Raw genomic sequence first — 14,669 nt, 5'->3', positions numbered from 1 at the left:
ATGGAAAGGAATGTGGAATGGAATGTGGAGTGGAATGGAAGTGAATGTGGAATCGAATGGAATGGAACTTGGAATGAAATAAAATTGAACATTGAATGGAATGGAAAGCAAACTGGAATGGAATGGAATGTGGAATGGAACGTGGTATGGAAAAGAATGGAATGAGGGATGGAATGGAATGTAGAATGGAATTTGGAATAGAATGGAATGTGGAATTGAAAGGAATGCAATCTGGATTGGAATGGAATGTAGAACGGAAAGGAATGGAATGTGGAATGGAATGGAATGGATTGTGTAAGGGAACGCAATGTAACGTGCAATGGAATACAATGGAATGTTGAATGGAATCCAATGGAATGTGCACTGCAATGGAATGGAATATGCAATGGAATGGAATGGATTGTGGACTGCAATGGATTGGAATGGAATGGAATGTGAAATGGAATGGAATGGAATGTGGAAAGAAATGTGGAATGGCATGGAATGGAATGGAATGTGGAATGAAATGTAACGGAAAGTGGAATGAAATGGAAGTGAATAAGGAATTGAATAAAATGTAATGTGGAATGGAATGGAATGGAATGGAATGTGGAATGGAATGGAATGGAATGGAGTGTGGACTGGAATGCAATGGTATGGAAAGGAATGGAATGTGGAATGTAATGTGGAAGGGAATGGAATGGAATGGAAGGGAAGGTGAAATGGAATGGTAAGGATTGGAATGCAATGTGGAATTGAATGGCAAGGAATGCGAAATGGAATGGAATGGAATGTGGAATGAAATGGAATGGAATCTAGAATGCAATGTGGCATGGAATGGAAAGGACTGGAATGTAATGTGGAATGGAATGGAATGGAAAGTGGAATGGAATGGAATGGAATGTCTAATGGAATGGAATGGAATATGGAATGGAATGGAATGTGGAAAGGAATGTGTAATGCAATGGAATGGAACGTGTAATGGAATGTGGAATGGAAAGAAATGGAATGGGGAATGGAAAGTGGAATGGGATGGAAGGGAATGTGGAATGGAATGGAATGTGGAATGGAATGGAATGTGAAATGGAATTTAATGGATTGTTGAATGGAATGTGGATTGGAATGGAATGGAATATGGAATGGAATGTGAAATGGAATGTGGAATGCAATGTGAAACGGAATGTGGAATGGAATGTGGAATGGAATGTGGAACGGAATGTGCAGTGGAATGGAATGTGGAACGGTATGTGCAATGGAATGGAATGGAATGTGGAAATGAATGTGGAATGGAATGTGGAATTGAATGCAATGGAATATGAAATAGAATGTAATGGAATGGGGAAAGCACTATAGAATGGAAAGGAATATGGAATGGAATGTGAAATGGAATGGAATGGAAAGTGGAATGGAATGGAATGGAATGTGGAATAGAATGTGGAAAGGAGCAGAATGGATCGTGCAATGGAATGTGGAATCTACTGTGGAAAGGAACGTGGAATGGAACGTAACGGAAAGAGGAATTTAACGTGCAATGTAATGAACTGGAATGTGTAATGGAATGGAATGGAAAGTAGATTAGAATGGAATGGAATATAATGTGGAATGGAATGTGGAATGGAATGGAAAGGAATGAGGAATGGAATGGAATGAAATCTGGAATGAAAAGGAATGGATTGTGGAATGGAATGGAACGTGGAATGTAGTTGAATGCAATTTGGATTTTAATGGAATGGAATGTGGAGTGGAATGGAATGGAAGGGAGAGGATTGCGAAATAGAATGTGGAATGGAATGTGAAATGCAATGTGAAACGGAACGTGGAATGGATTTAAATGGAACTCAGAATGGAATGCAATGGAACGTGGAGTGGAATGCAATGGAACATGGAATGGAATGTGGAATGGAAACTGCAATGCAAGGTGGAATGGAATTGAATGGAATGTGGTTCGGAAAGGAATGGTTCATGGAATGGAACGTGGAATGGAACGTGGAATGGAACGTGGGATGGTATGTGGAAAGTAATGTGGAAAAGAATGGAATGGAATGTGGAAAGAAATGGAATGGAACGTGCAATGTAAAGGAATGGAATAAGTAATGGAAAAGAATGCAAAGTGGAATGCAATGGAATAGTATGGAATGTGGAATGGAATGGAAAGGAATGGAATGGAACGTGGAATGGAATGGTAGGGAATGTGGAATGGAACGGAATGGAATGTTGAATGGAATGGAATGGAATGGAAGGAGTGTGCAATGGAATGCAATGCAATGGAATGGAATGTGGAATGGAATGGAATGGAATGTGGAATGGAACGTGTCATGGAACGTGGAATGGAACATGGTATGGAACGTGCAATGGAACGTGGAATGGAAAGTGGAATTGAATGAGGAATGGAATTGTATGTAATGTGGAATGGAAAGGAATGGAATATGGAATGGAACGTGGAAAGGAATGGAATGGAAGGTAATGGAATGTGGAATGTATGGAATGGAACGTGGAATGGAATGGAAAGGCATGTGCAATGGAATAGAATGGAATGGAATGAGGAATGCAAGGGAATGCAATGTGGAATGGAAAGTGTAATGGAATGGAATGGAATGGAATGGAATGGAATGTGGAATGGAATGGAATTTAATGTGGAATGGAATGGAACGGAAAGTGGAATGGAATGCAATGGACTGGAATACGGAATGGAATGTAGAATGGAATTGAATGGAATGTAGAATGGAATGGAATGGAATGGGGAAAGGAATTTAGTGGAATGTGGAATGGAATGGAACCTGAAATGAAATGGAATGGAAAGTGGAATATGAAATGGAATGTGGAATGGAATGTGGAATGGAATGTGAAATGGAATATGGAATGGATTTTGGAATGCAATATGGAATAGAATGTGAAATGGAATGTGGAATGGAATGAAGTGGAACGTGAAATGCAATGAAATGGAACATGGAATGGAATGGAATGGAACGTGAAATGGAATGTGGAATGGAATGGATTGGAATGTGGAATGGAATTAAATGGAATGTGGAAAGGAATGGAATGGAAAGTGGAAATAAATGGAATGGAATAGAAAGGAATGGAACAGAAAGTGGAATGGAATGTAAAGGAATGGAACGGAATGTGGAATGTAAAGGAATGGAATTTAATGTGGAATGGAATGGAATGGAATGAGGAATGTAAAGTAAAGGAATGGAATGTGTAATAGACTGTGGAATGGAATGTTGAATGGAACGGATTGTGGAATGCAATGAACTATAATGTGGATGGAATGGAATGGAATATGGAATGGAAAGGAATGAAATTGAATGAGGAATGGTATGTAGAACGGAATGGAATGGAATGTGGATAGGAATGTGAAATGGAATGTGCATTGGAATGTGGAATGGAATGAAATGGAACGTGGAATGGAATGGAATGGAGTGTTGAATGGAATGGAATAGAACATGGAATGGAACATGGAATGTAATGTGGAAGGAATTCAATGGAATATGGAATGGAATGGAATGGAATATGGAATGAAATGGAAAGGAATGTGGAATGGAAACAAATTGAATGTGGAATGTAATTTGGAATGGAATGTGGAATGGAATGGAATGGAATGGAACATGGAATGGAATGGAATGTGGAATGGAATGGAAAGGAATATGGAATGGAATTGAATGGAGTGGAACGTTGAAGAGAATGGAATGTAACGTAGAATGGAATGGAATTCAGAATAGAATGGAATGGAGTCTGGAATTCAATGGAAATTATCCTGGAATGGAACGTATCCTGGAATGGAACGTGGAATGGAACGTGGAAGGTAATTGAATGGAACGGTGAATGGAACGTGGAATGGAATGGAATGGAATTGGGAAAGGAATGGAATTCAATGTGGATTGGAATGGTAAGTAATGTGGAAAGCGATTTTGAATGGAATGGAATGGAACGGAATGGAATGGAATGTGGAATGGAATGGAATCTGGAATGTAATTGAAAGAAATCTGGATTGGAATGGAATGGAATGTGGAGTGGAATGGAATGGAATGGAAATGATTGAAAAATGGAATGTGGAATGGAATGTGAAATGGAATGTGAAATGGAACGTGGAATGGATTGAAAAGGAACGTGCAATGGAATGTGTTGTGGAATGCAATGGAAATTGGAATGGAACGTGGAATGGAACGTGGAATAGAATGTGCAATGAAACGTGGAATGGAAAGGAATGGAATGTGGAATGGAATATGGAATGGAATGGAATGTGGAATGGAATGCAATGGAACGTGCAAATGAATGTGGAATGGAAAGTGTAATGGAATATGGAAAGCAAAAGAACGGATTGTGGAATGGAATGGAATGTGAAATGGTATGCTGAAAGGAATGTGGAATGGAATGTGGAATGGAATGTAGAATGGAATAGAATGGAAAGTGTATTGTAATGTGCAATGGAAAGTGGAATGGAACGAGGAATGAAACGTCGAATGGAATGGAATGGAATGTGGTATGTAATGGAAAGGAATGTGGAATGGAATGTGGAATGGAATGGAATGGAATGGAATGTGGATGGAACATGGAATGGATTCTGGAATGGAATGTGGAATGGAATGTGGAATGGAATGGAATGGAATGGAATGTGGATGGAACGTGGAATGGATTCTGGAATGGAATGTGGAATAGAATGTAATGGAATGGAATTTAATGTGGAATGGAATGTGGAAAGGAATGAGGAATGGAACGGAATGGAATGTGGAATTTAAGGTGGAATGGAATGTGGAATGGGACGTTTAATGGAAAGTAATGGAATGTGGAATGGAACTTGGAATGGTATGGAATACATCGCGCAATGGAACGTGGAAGGGAAATTGGAATGGAACGTCGAATGGAACGTGGAATGGAACGTGTAAAGGAATGTGGAACGGAATGTGGAATGGAAACTGGAATGGAATGGAATGGAACATGGAATGGAACGTGTAATGCAATTGAATGCAACGTGGAATGGAATGTGGAATTCAGTATTGAATGGAATTGAATGGAAAGTGGAATGAAATGGAAAGACACGTGGAATGGAACGTGGAACGAAATGGAATGCAACATGGAATGGAATGCGCAATAGAATGTGGAATGGAATGGAATGTGGAATTGAATGGAATGAAACGTGGAATGGAACATGGAATGTAACGAGGAATGGAACGTGGAATGGAAAGTGCAATGGAGGGTAGAATGGAATGGAATGGAATGTGCAATGGAATGGAATGTATCGTGGAATTTAACTTGTAATGGAACGTGAAATGGAACGTGGAATGGGATGTGGAATGGAATGGAAAGGAATGTGGAATGGAATGGAACGGAACGTGCAATGTAAAGGAATGGAATGTGTAATGGAAATGAAAGGAATGTGGAATGCAATGGAATACTATGGAATATGAAATGGATTGGAATGCAATGGAATGGAGTGTGGAATCGAATGGGATGGAATGTGGAATGGAAAAGAATGGAATGTGGAGTGGAATGGAAAGGAATGTGGAATGCAATGCCATGGAACATGGAATAGAACGTGGAACGGAATGTGGAATGGAAGTTGGAATGGAGTGGAATGGAATGTGTAATGTAATGGAATGGAATACGGAATAGAATGGAATGGAATGGAAAGCGAAATGCAATGGAATGGAAAGTGCAATGCAATGGAATGGAAAAGAATGTGGAATTGAATGGAATAGAATGTGGTATGAAAAGGAAGAGTAAATGGAATGGAATGGAATGCAAAGGAACGTGGAAGAGAATGTGGAATGGCATGTGCAATGGAATGTAGAATTTAATTGAATGGAGTGTTCAATGGAATGGAATGGAATGTGGAATAAATGGAATGGAATTGAATGGAATGCGGAACGGAATTGAATAGATTGTGGATTGGAAGGGAATGGAAAGGTATGGAATGTGGAATGGAATGGAATGGAATGTGGAATGGAATGGAAGGGAATTTGGAATGGAAAGTGGAACGGAATGGAATGGAATCTGGAATGGAATGGAATGTTATGGTATGGAAAGTGGAAATGAATGGAATGGAATGTGGAATGGAATGTGGAATGGAATGGAATGTAGAATGGAATGAAATGAAAAGGTATCGAATGTGAAATGGAATGGAATGGAATGTGGAGTGGGATGTGGAATGGAATGGAATGGAACGTGGAATGGATAGTGGAATGGAATGGACTGGAAAGTGAAACGGAATGTGGAATTGGTCGTGGAATGGAATGTGGAATGGAATGTGGAATTGAATGTGGAATGGAATGGAATGGAATGTGGAATGGAATGTACAAAGGAATCGAACGGAATGTGGAACAGAATGTGGGTTGGAATGGAGTGGAATGTGGAATGGAATGGAAAGTGGAATAGAATGTTGACAGGAATGCAATGGAATTTTGAATGGAATGTGGAATGGAATGGAATGTGGAATGTAATGTGTAATCGAAAGTTGAATGGAATGGAATGGAAAGTGGAATGGAATGTGGAATGGAATGGAATGGTATGTAGAATGGAATGTGGAATGGAAAGTGGAATGTAAATTGGAATGGAATGGAATGGAATGGATTGGAATGTGGAGTGCAATGTGGAGTGCAATGTGGAATGGAATGGAATGGAATGTGGAATGGAATGTGGAATGGAATGTGGAACGGAATGTAAAGTGGAATGGAATGTGGAATGGAATGGAAAGGAATGTGGAATATAACAGAATAGAATGAGGAATGGAATGGAATGGAATGTGGAATGGAACGTGGAATGGAATGGAGTGGAATGTGGATTGGAATTGAATGCAATGTGGAATAGAATGGAATGGAATGGAATTTGAAATGGAATGTGTAACGGAATGCAGAAACGAATGTGGAATGGAATGAATTGGAACATGGAATGGAGTGTAGTGGAACGAGGAATGGAATGCAATGGAACGTGGTTAGGAAGGTGGAATTGAATGTGGAATAGAATGTGGAATGGAATCTAATGGAAACTGAAATGGAATGTGGAGTGGAATGGAATGGAATGTCGAATGGAAAGTGCAATGGAATGGAAAGCAATGTGGAATGGAATGTGGAATGAAATGGAATAGAACTTGGAATGGAACGTGGAATGGAATGGAATGAAACTTGGAATGGAATGTGGAATGGAACGTGGAGTGCAATGTGGAATGGAATATTGTATGGAGTGGAATTGAATGTGGGATGGAATGTGGAAGGGAATGGAATGGAATGTGGAAGGGAATGGAATGAAATGTGGAATAAAATGGAATGGAATGGAATGTGGAATGCAATGGAATGGAATGGAACGGAAATTGGAATGGAATGGAAGGGAATGTGGAATGTAATGGAATGGAATGTGGAATGGAATTGAAAGGTATGTGGAATGGAATGTTGAAAGGAGTTGAATGGAACAGAATGAAGTGAAATGGCATGAGAAATGGAATGTGGAATGGAATGTGAAATGCAATGTGGAGAAGAATGTGGGATGGAATGAAGTGGAAAGTGGAATGGTACGGAATGGAACGTGAAATTGAATGGAATGGAATGTGGAATGAAACATGGAATGGAACGTGGAATGGAACGTAGAATGGAACGTGGAAAGGAATGGAATGGAAAGGGGAATGGAATGGAATGGAATGTGGAATGGAAAGTGGAATTGAATGCAATGAAATGTGGAATGGAAAGTGGAATGGAATGGAATGGAATGTGGAAAGGAATAGAATGGAATATGGAATGCAATGTGGGATGGAATGGAATGGAATGTGGAAAAGAATGTGGAATACAATGTAATGTGGAACGGAATGTGAAATGCAATGTGGAATCGAATGGATTGGAATGTGGAATGGAATGTGGAATGGAATGTAATTGAATGTGGAATGGAATGGAAATCGTTTGTGCGGAATGTGCAATGGAATGGAATTGAATGTGGAATGGAATGTGGAATGGAATGGAATGGAACGTCAAATGGAACGTGGAATGGAACATGGAAGGGAACGTGGAATGAAATATGGAAGGGAATGTGGAATGTAAAGGAATGGAATGTGGATTGGAATGGAATGGAATGTGGTTCGGAAAGGAATGGAAACTGAAATGGAATGTAGAATGCAATGTGGAATTGAATGAAATGGAAAGTGGAATGGAATGGAATGGAACATGGAAAGGAATGAAATGGGATGTGGAACAGAATGTGGAATGGAACGTGGAATGGAATGTGTAATGCAATGCAGAATGGAATGAGGAATGGAACGTGGAATGGAATGACAAATAAAATGGAATGGAATGTGGAATGGAATGGAATTCAATGGAATGTGGAATGGAATGGAATTTAATGGAATGTGGAATGGAATGTGGAATGGAATGCGTAATGGAATGTACTGGAAAGTGGAATAGAATGGAATGGAATGCGGAATGGAATGGAATGTGCAATTGAAAGGAATGGAATGTGGAATTGAATGGAATGTAATGTGGAATGGAAAGGAATGGAATATGGAATGGAATGGAACGGAATGTGCAATAGAATAGAACTGAATGAGGAATGTAATGAAATGGAAAGTGGAATGGAACGGAATGGAATAGAATGTGGAGTGGAATGGAATGGAATGGAATGGAAAGTGGAATGGAATGTGGAATGGAATGGAATGGTATGGTTTGTGGAATAGAATGGAATGGAATGTGGAATGCAATATGGAACCGAATGTGGAATGGTATGTGGAATGGAATGTAATGGGACGTGGAATGGATTGGATTGGAATGTGGAATGGAATGGAATGGAATTGAATGTGGACTGGAATGGAATGGAATGGAACAGAATTTGGATTGGAATGGAATCCAGTGTGAAATGGAATGTGGGATGAAATGGAAAGGAATGTGGAATGGAATGGAATGGAATGTGGAATGGAAAGGAATGGAATGTGAATGGAATGGAATGGAATATGGAATGGAATTGAATGGATTGTGGAATGGAATGTGGAATGGAATGTAATTTAATGTGGAATGGAAGGTGGAATGGAAGGTGGAATATTATGGAATGGAATGTGGAATGGAATGTGGAATGGAATGTGGAATGGAAGGGAATGGAATGCGGAAAGGAATGTTGAACAGAATGTGGAATGGAATGGGGCATGGAATGCAATGGAAAGTGGAAAAAAATGTGGAATGGAATGTGAAATGTCATGGAATGGAATGTGGAATGGAAAGTGGAATGGAATGTGCAATGGAATGTGGAATTGAACGGAATGGAAAGTGGAATTTAGTGTGGAATGGAATGTCGTTGAATGTGGAATGAAATCGTATGGAATGTGGAACGGAATGTGGAATGGAATGGAATGCAATGTGATGTGGAATGTGGAATGGAATGTGGAACAGAATGGAACATGGAATGGAATGGAATGGAAGGTGGAATGGAATGGAATGGAATGCAATGTGGAATGCAAAGGAATGGAATTGAATGTGGAATGGAATGCGGAATGGAATGGAATGTAATGTGGAATGGAATGTAGAATTTAATGGATTGGAATGTGGATAGGAATTTTGAATGGAATGGAATGTGAAATGCAATGGAATGGAAATTGGAATTCAATTTATCAGAAAGGAATGTGGAATGGAATGGTATACAATGTGGTATGTAATTTTTAATAGAATTCAAAGGAATGGGATGTGGAATGGAATGGAATGGAATGTGGAATTCAATGGAATGGAATGGAATGTTGAAAGGAATGGAATAGAATGCCAAGGAATGTAATGTGCAATGGAATGGAATAGAATGTGGAAAGTATATGGAATGGAAAGTGATGCCATGTGGAATGGAAAGTGGAATAGAATGGAATGGAATGTGGAATGGAATGTGAAATGGAATGGAATTTAATGCAATGTGCAATGTAATGTGGAGTGGAATGTGGAACGGAATTGATTGTAATGATTAATGGAAAGGAATGAAACGTGGAATGGAATGCAATGGAATGTGAAATGAAATGGAACGTGAAATGGAACGGAATTAAACATGGAATGTGAAATGGAATGTGGAATGGAATGTGAAATGGAATGTGGAATGGAATGTGGAATGGAATGCGAAATGGAATGGGGAATGTTATCTGAAATGGAATGTGGAATGTAATGTGGAATGGAATGAAATTGAGCGTTGAATGGAATGGAATAGAATCTGGAATTTAGTGGAATGGAATGTGGAATGGAAGGGAATGGAATGTCGAAAGGAATGGAATTGAATGCGGAATGGAATGGAATGAAATGTTGAATGGAATGGAATGGAAAGTGGAATGGAATGTGGAATGGAATGCAATGGAATGTTGAATGGAATATACGGAATGCGGAATGGAATAGAATGGAATGGAATGTGGAATGGAATAGAATGGAATGGAATACAATTGAATGGAATGTGGAATGGAATGTGGTATGGAATGGAATGGAACATGGAATGGAACGTGGAATGAAACCTGTAATGGAAAATGCAACGGAACGTGGAATTTGAAGTGGAATGGATTGCCTAATGGAATGGAATCGAATGTCAAATGGAAGGGAATGGAATGTGGAATGGAATATGGAAAGGAATGTGGAATATAATGGAATGGAAAGTGGAAATGAATGTAATGCAATGGAATGTGGAATGGAATGGAATGGAATGTGGAATGGAATGGAATGGAATCTGCAATTGAATGGAATGGAATGGAATGGAATGGAATGGAATGTGGAACAGAATGGAATGGAATGTGGAATGAAATGGAACGGAATGTGGAATTGAATGGAATGGAAGGCGGAATAGAAAGGAATGGAAAGTGGAATGGAATGGAATGGAATGTGCAATGGATTGGAATAGAATGGTACTTAATGTGGCATGGAATTGAATGGAGTGAGCTATGGAATGGAAAGGAATGTGGAATGGAATGAAATGGAATTGTATGCAATGAGGAATGGAATGGAATGGAAAGTGGAATGGAATGTGGAATGGAAGGTGGAATGGAATGGAATGGAATGTGGAAAGGAATGGAAAGGTATGTAGAATGCAAGGTGGGATGGAATGGAAGGGAATATGGAAAGGAAAGTGGAAGGCAATGAAATGTGGAATGGAATGTGGAATGCAATGTGGAATGGAATGGATTGGAAAGTGGAAGGGAATATGGAATGGAATGGAATGGAATGTGGAATTGAATGGAGTTGGTTTGTATGGAATGTGGAATGCAATGGAACTGAATGTGGAAGGGAATGTGGATTGGAATTTAATGCAATCAGGAATGCAATGGAATGGAATGGAATGTGAAATGTAATGTGGAATGGAATGTGAAATGGAATGTAGAATGGAATGTGGAATGGAATGAAATGGAAGGTGGAATGCAATGGAATGGAAAGTGGAATGGAATAAAATGGGAGGTGGAATGGAAGGTGGAATGGAACGTGGAATGGAATGTCCAATGGAAGGTGGAATGGAACCTGGAATGGAATGTGCAATGGAATGCGGAATGCAACATGGAATGGAATGGAATGGAACGTGGAATGGATCGTGGAATGGAATGGACTGGAAAGTGTAACGGAATGTGGAATTGGTCGTGGAATGGAAAGTGGAATGGAATGGAATGTGAAATTGAATGTGGAATGGAATGGAATGGAATGCGGAAAGGAATGTGCAAAGGAATTGAACGGAATGTGGAATGGAATGAGGGTTGGAATGGAGTGGAATGTGGAATGGAATGGAGTGGAATGTGGAATGGAATGGAATGGAAAGTGGAATGGAATGTTGACAGGAATGCAATGGAATTTTGAATGGAATGAGGAATGCAATGGAATGTGGAATGTAAAATATAATCGAAAGCGGAATGGAATGGAATGGGACATAGAATGAAATGTGGAATGGAACGGAATGGTATGTCGAATGGAATGTGGAATGCAAAGTGGAATGTAAATTGGAATGTAATGGAATGGAGTGGAATGTGGAGTGCAATGTGGAATGGAATGTGGAATGAAGTGGAATGGAATGTGGAATGGAATGTGGAACGGAATGTAAAGTGGAATGGAATGTGGAATGGAATGGAAAGGAATGTGGAATGTAACGGAATAGAATGAGGAATGGGATGGAATGGAATGTGGAATGGAACGTGGAATGGAATGGAGTGGAATGTGGATTGGAATTGAATGCAATGTGGAATAGAATGGAATGGAATGGAATGTCAAAATGGAATGTGTAATGGAATGCGGAAAGGAATGTGGCATGGAATGAATTGGAATGTGGAATGGAGTGTAGTGGAACAAGGAATGGAATGCAATGGAACTTGGTTAGGAAGGTGGAATTGAATGTGGAATGGAATGTGGAATGGAATCTAATGGAAAGTGAAATGGAAAGTGGAGTGGAATGGAATGGAATGTCAAATGCAAAGTGCAATGGAATGGAATGGAATGTGGAATGGAATGGAATAGAACATGGAATGGAACGTGGAATGGAATGGAATGGAACGTGGAATGGAAAGGAATGAAATGTGGAATGGAATGTGGAATGGAACGTGGACTGCAATGTGGAATGGAATGTTGTACGGAGTGGAATTGATGTGGGATGGAATGTGGAATGGAATGTGGAACAGAATGGAATGAAATGTGGAATAGAATGGAATGGAATGGAACGCGGAATGGAATGGAATGGAACGGAATTTGGAATGGAATGGAAGGGAATGTGGAATATAATGGAATGGAATGTGGAATGGAATTGAACGGAATGTGGAATGGAATGTTGAATGGAGTTGAATGGAATAGAATGAAATGAAATGGCATGAGAAATGGAATGTGGAATGGAATGTGAAATTGAATGTGGAGAAGAATGTGGAATGGAATGAAGTGGAACGTGGAATGGTATGGAATGGAATGTGAAATTGAATGGAATGGAATGTGGAATGAAACGTGGAATGGAACGTGGAATGGAACGTTGAATGGAACTTGGAAAGGAATGGAAAATAAAGAGGAATGGAATGGAATGGAATGTGGTATGGAAAGTGGAATATAATGCAATGGAATGTGGAATGGAAAGTGGAATGGAATGGAATATGGAATGCAATGTGGGATGGAATGGAATGGAATGTGGAAAAGAATGTGGAATACAAAGTAATGTGGAAAGAAATGTGAAATGCAATGTGGAATCGAATGGAATGCAATGTGGAATGGAATGTCGAATGGAATGTAATCGAATGTGGAATGGAATGGAATTCGTTGGTGTGGAATGTGCAATGGAATGGAATTGAATGTGGAATGGAATGTGGAATGGAATGGAATGGAAAGTCAAATGGAACGTGCAATGGAACGTGGAAGGGAACGTGGAATGGAACATGGAATGTAATGTGGAAAGTAATGGAAGGGAATGTGGATTGGAATGGAATGGATTGTGGTTCGGAATGAAATGGAATGGAATGGAATGTGAAATGGAACGTAGAATGTAATGTGGAATTGAATGAAATGGAAAGTGTAATGTAATGGAATGGAACGTGGAAAGGAATGAAATGGGACGTGGAACGGAATGTGGAATGGAACGTGGAATGGAATGTGTAATGCAATGTGGAATGGAACGTGGAATGGAATGGAATGCAACATGAAATGGATACTGGAATGGAGTGGAATGGAAAGTGTAATGTAATGTGGAATTTCTCGTGGAATGGAACGTGGAATGGAACATGTAATGGAACGAGCAATGGAAAGTAGAATGGAACGTGGAATGGAATGACAAATGAAATGCAATGGAATGTGGAATGGAATGGAATTTAAGGGAATGTGGAATGGATTGTGGAATAGAATGTGGAATGGAATGTGGAATGGAATTGAAGGGAAAGGAATGTGGAACGGAATGCGTAATGGAACGTGGAATGGAATCGAATGCAATGTGTAATGGAATGCAACGTGAAATGGAATTGAATGGAATGTGGAATTTGAAACGGAATGTGCAACGGAATATGGAATGGAATGTGAAATGGAACGTAGAATGGAATGTGAAAGGGAATGTGGAATGGAAAGTGAAATGGAATGAAATGGAACTAGGATTGGAATGGAATGGAACATGGAATTCAATGGAATGGAATGTTGAATGGAACATGGAATGGAATGAAACGGAATGTGGAATGCAATGGAAAGGAATGTGGAATGGAATGGAATGGAATGTGGAATGCAATGGAATGGAATGGTATGGAATGAGGAATTGAATGGAATGGAATACGCAATGGAAAGTGGAAAGGAATGGAATGAAACGTGGAACAGAACTTGGAATGGAACTTGTAGTGTAACGTGCAATGGAACGTGGAATGGAACGTGTAATGAAACGTGCAATGGAACGTGAAATGGAACGCGGAATGGAATGAGTAATTGAATGGAATGGAGTGTGGAATGGAAGGGAATGGAATCCGGAATAGAATGTGGAATGGAATGTGGAATGGAACGTGGAATGGAATGGACTGGGACGTGTAATGGAATGCAACGGAAAGTGAAATGTATTGGAAAGGAATGGAATGTGGAATGGAATGGAATAGAATGTGGAATGTGAAATGGAATGAGGAATGAAATGTGAAATGGAATGTGAAATGCAATGTGGAATGGAATGTGAAATGGATTGTGGAATGGAAACTGGAATGGAATGAAATGGAATGGAACATGGTATGGAATGGAATGGAACATGGAATTTAATGGAATAGAATGTGGAATGGGATGTGGAATGAAATGGAA

The sequence above is a fragment of the Pongo abelii genome, chromosome 13 (genome assembly GCF_028885655.2).
Source record: "Pongo abelii isolate AG06213 chromosome 13, NHGRI_mPonAbe1-v2.0_pri, whole genome shotgun sequence".
NCBI classification, from domain to species: domain Eukaryota; kingdom Metazoa; phylum Chordata; class Mammalia; order Primates; family Hominidae; genus Pongo; species Pongo abelii.
This window is presented reverse-complemented; position numbering follows the sequence as displayed.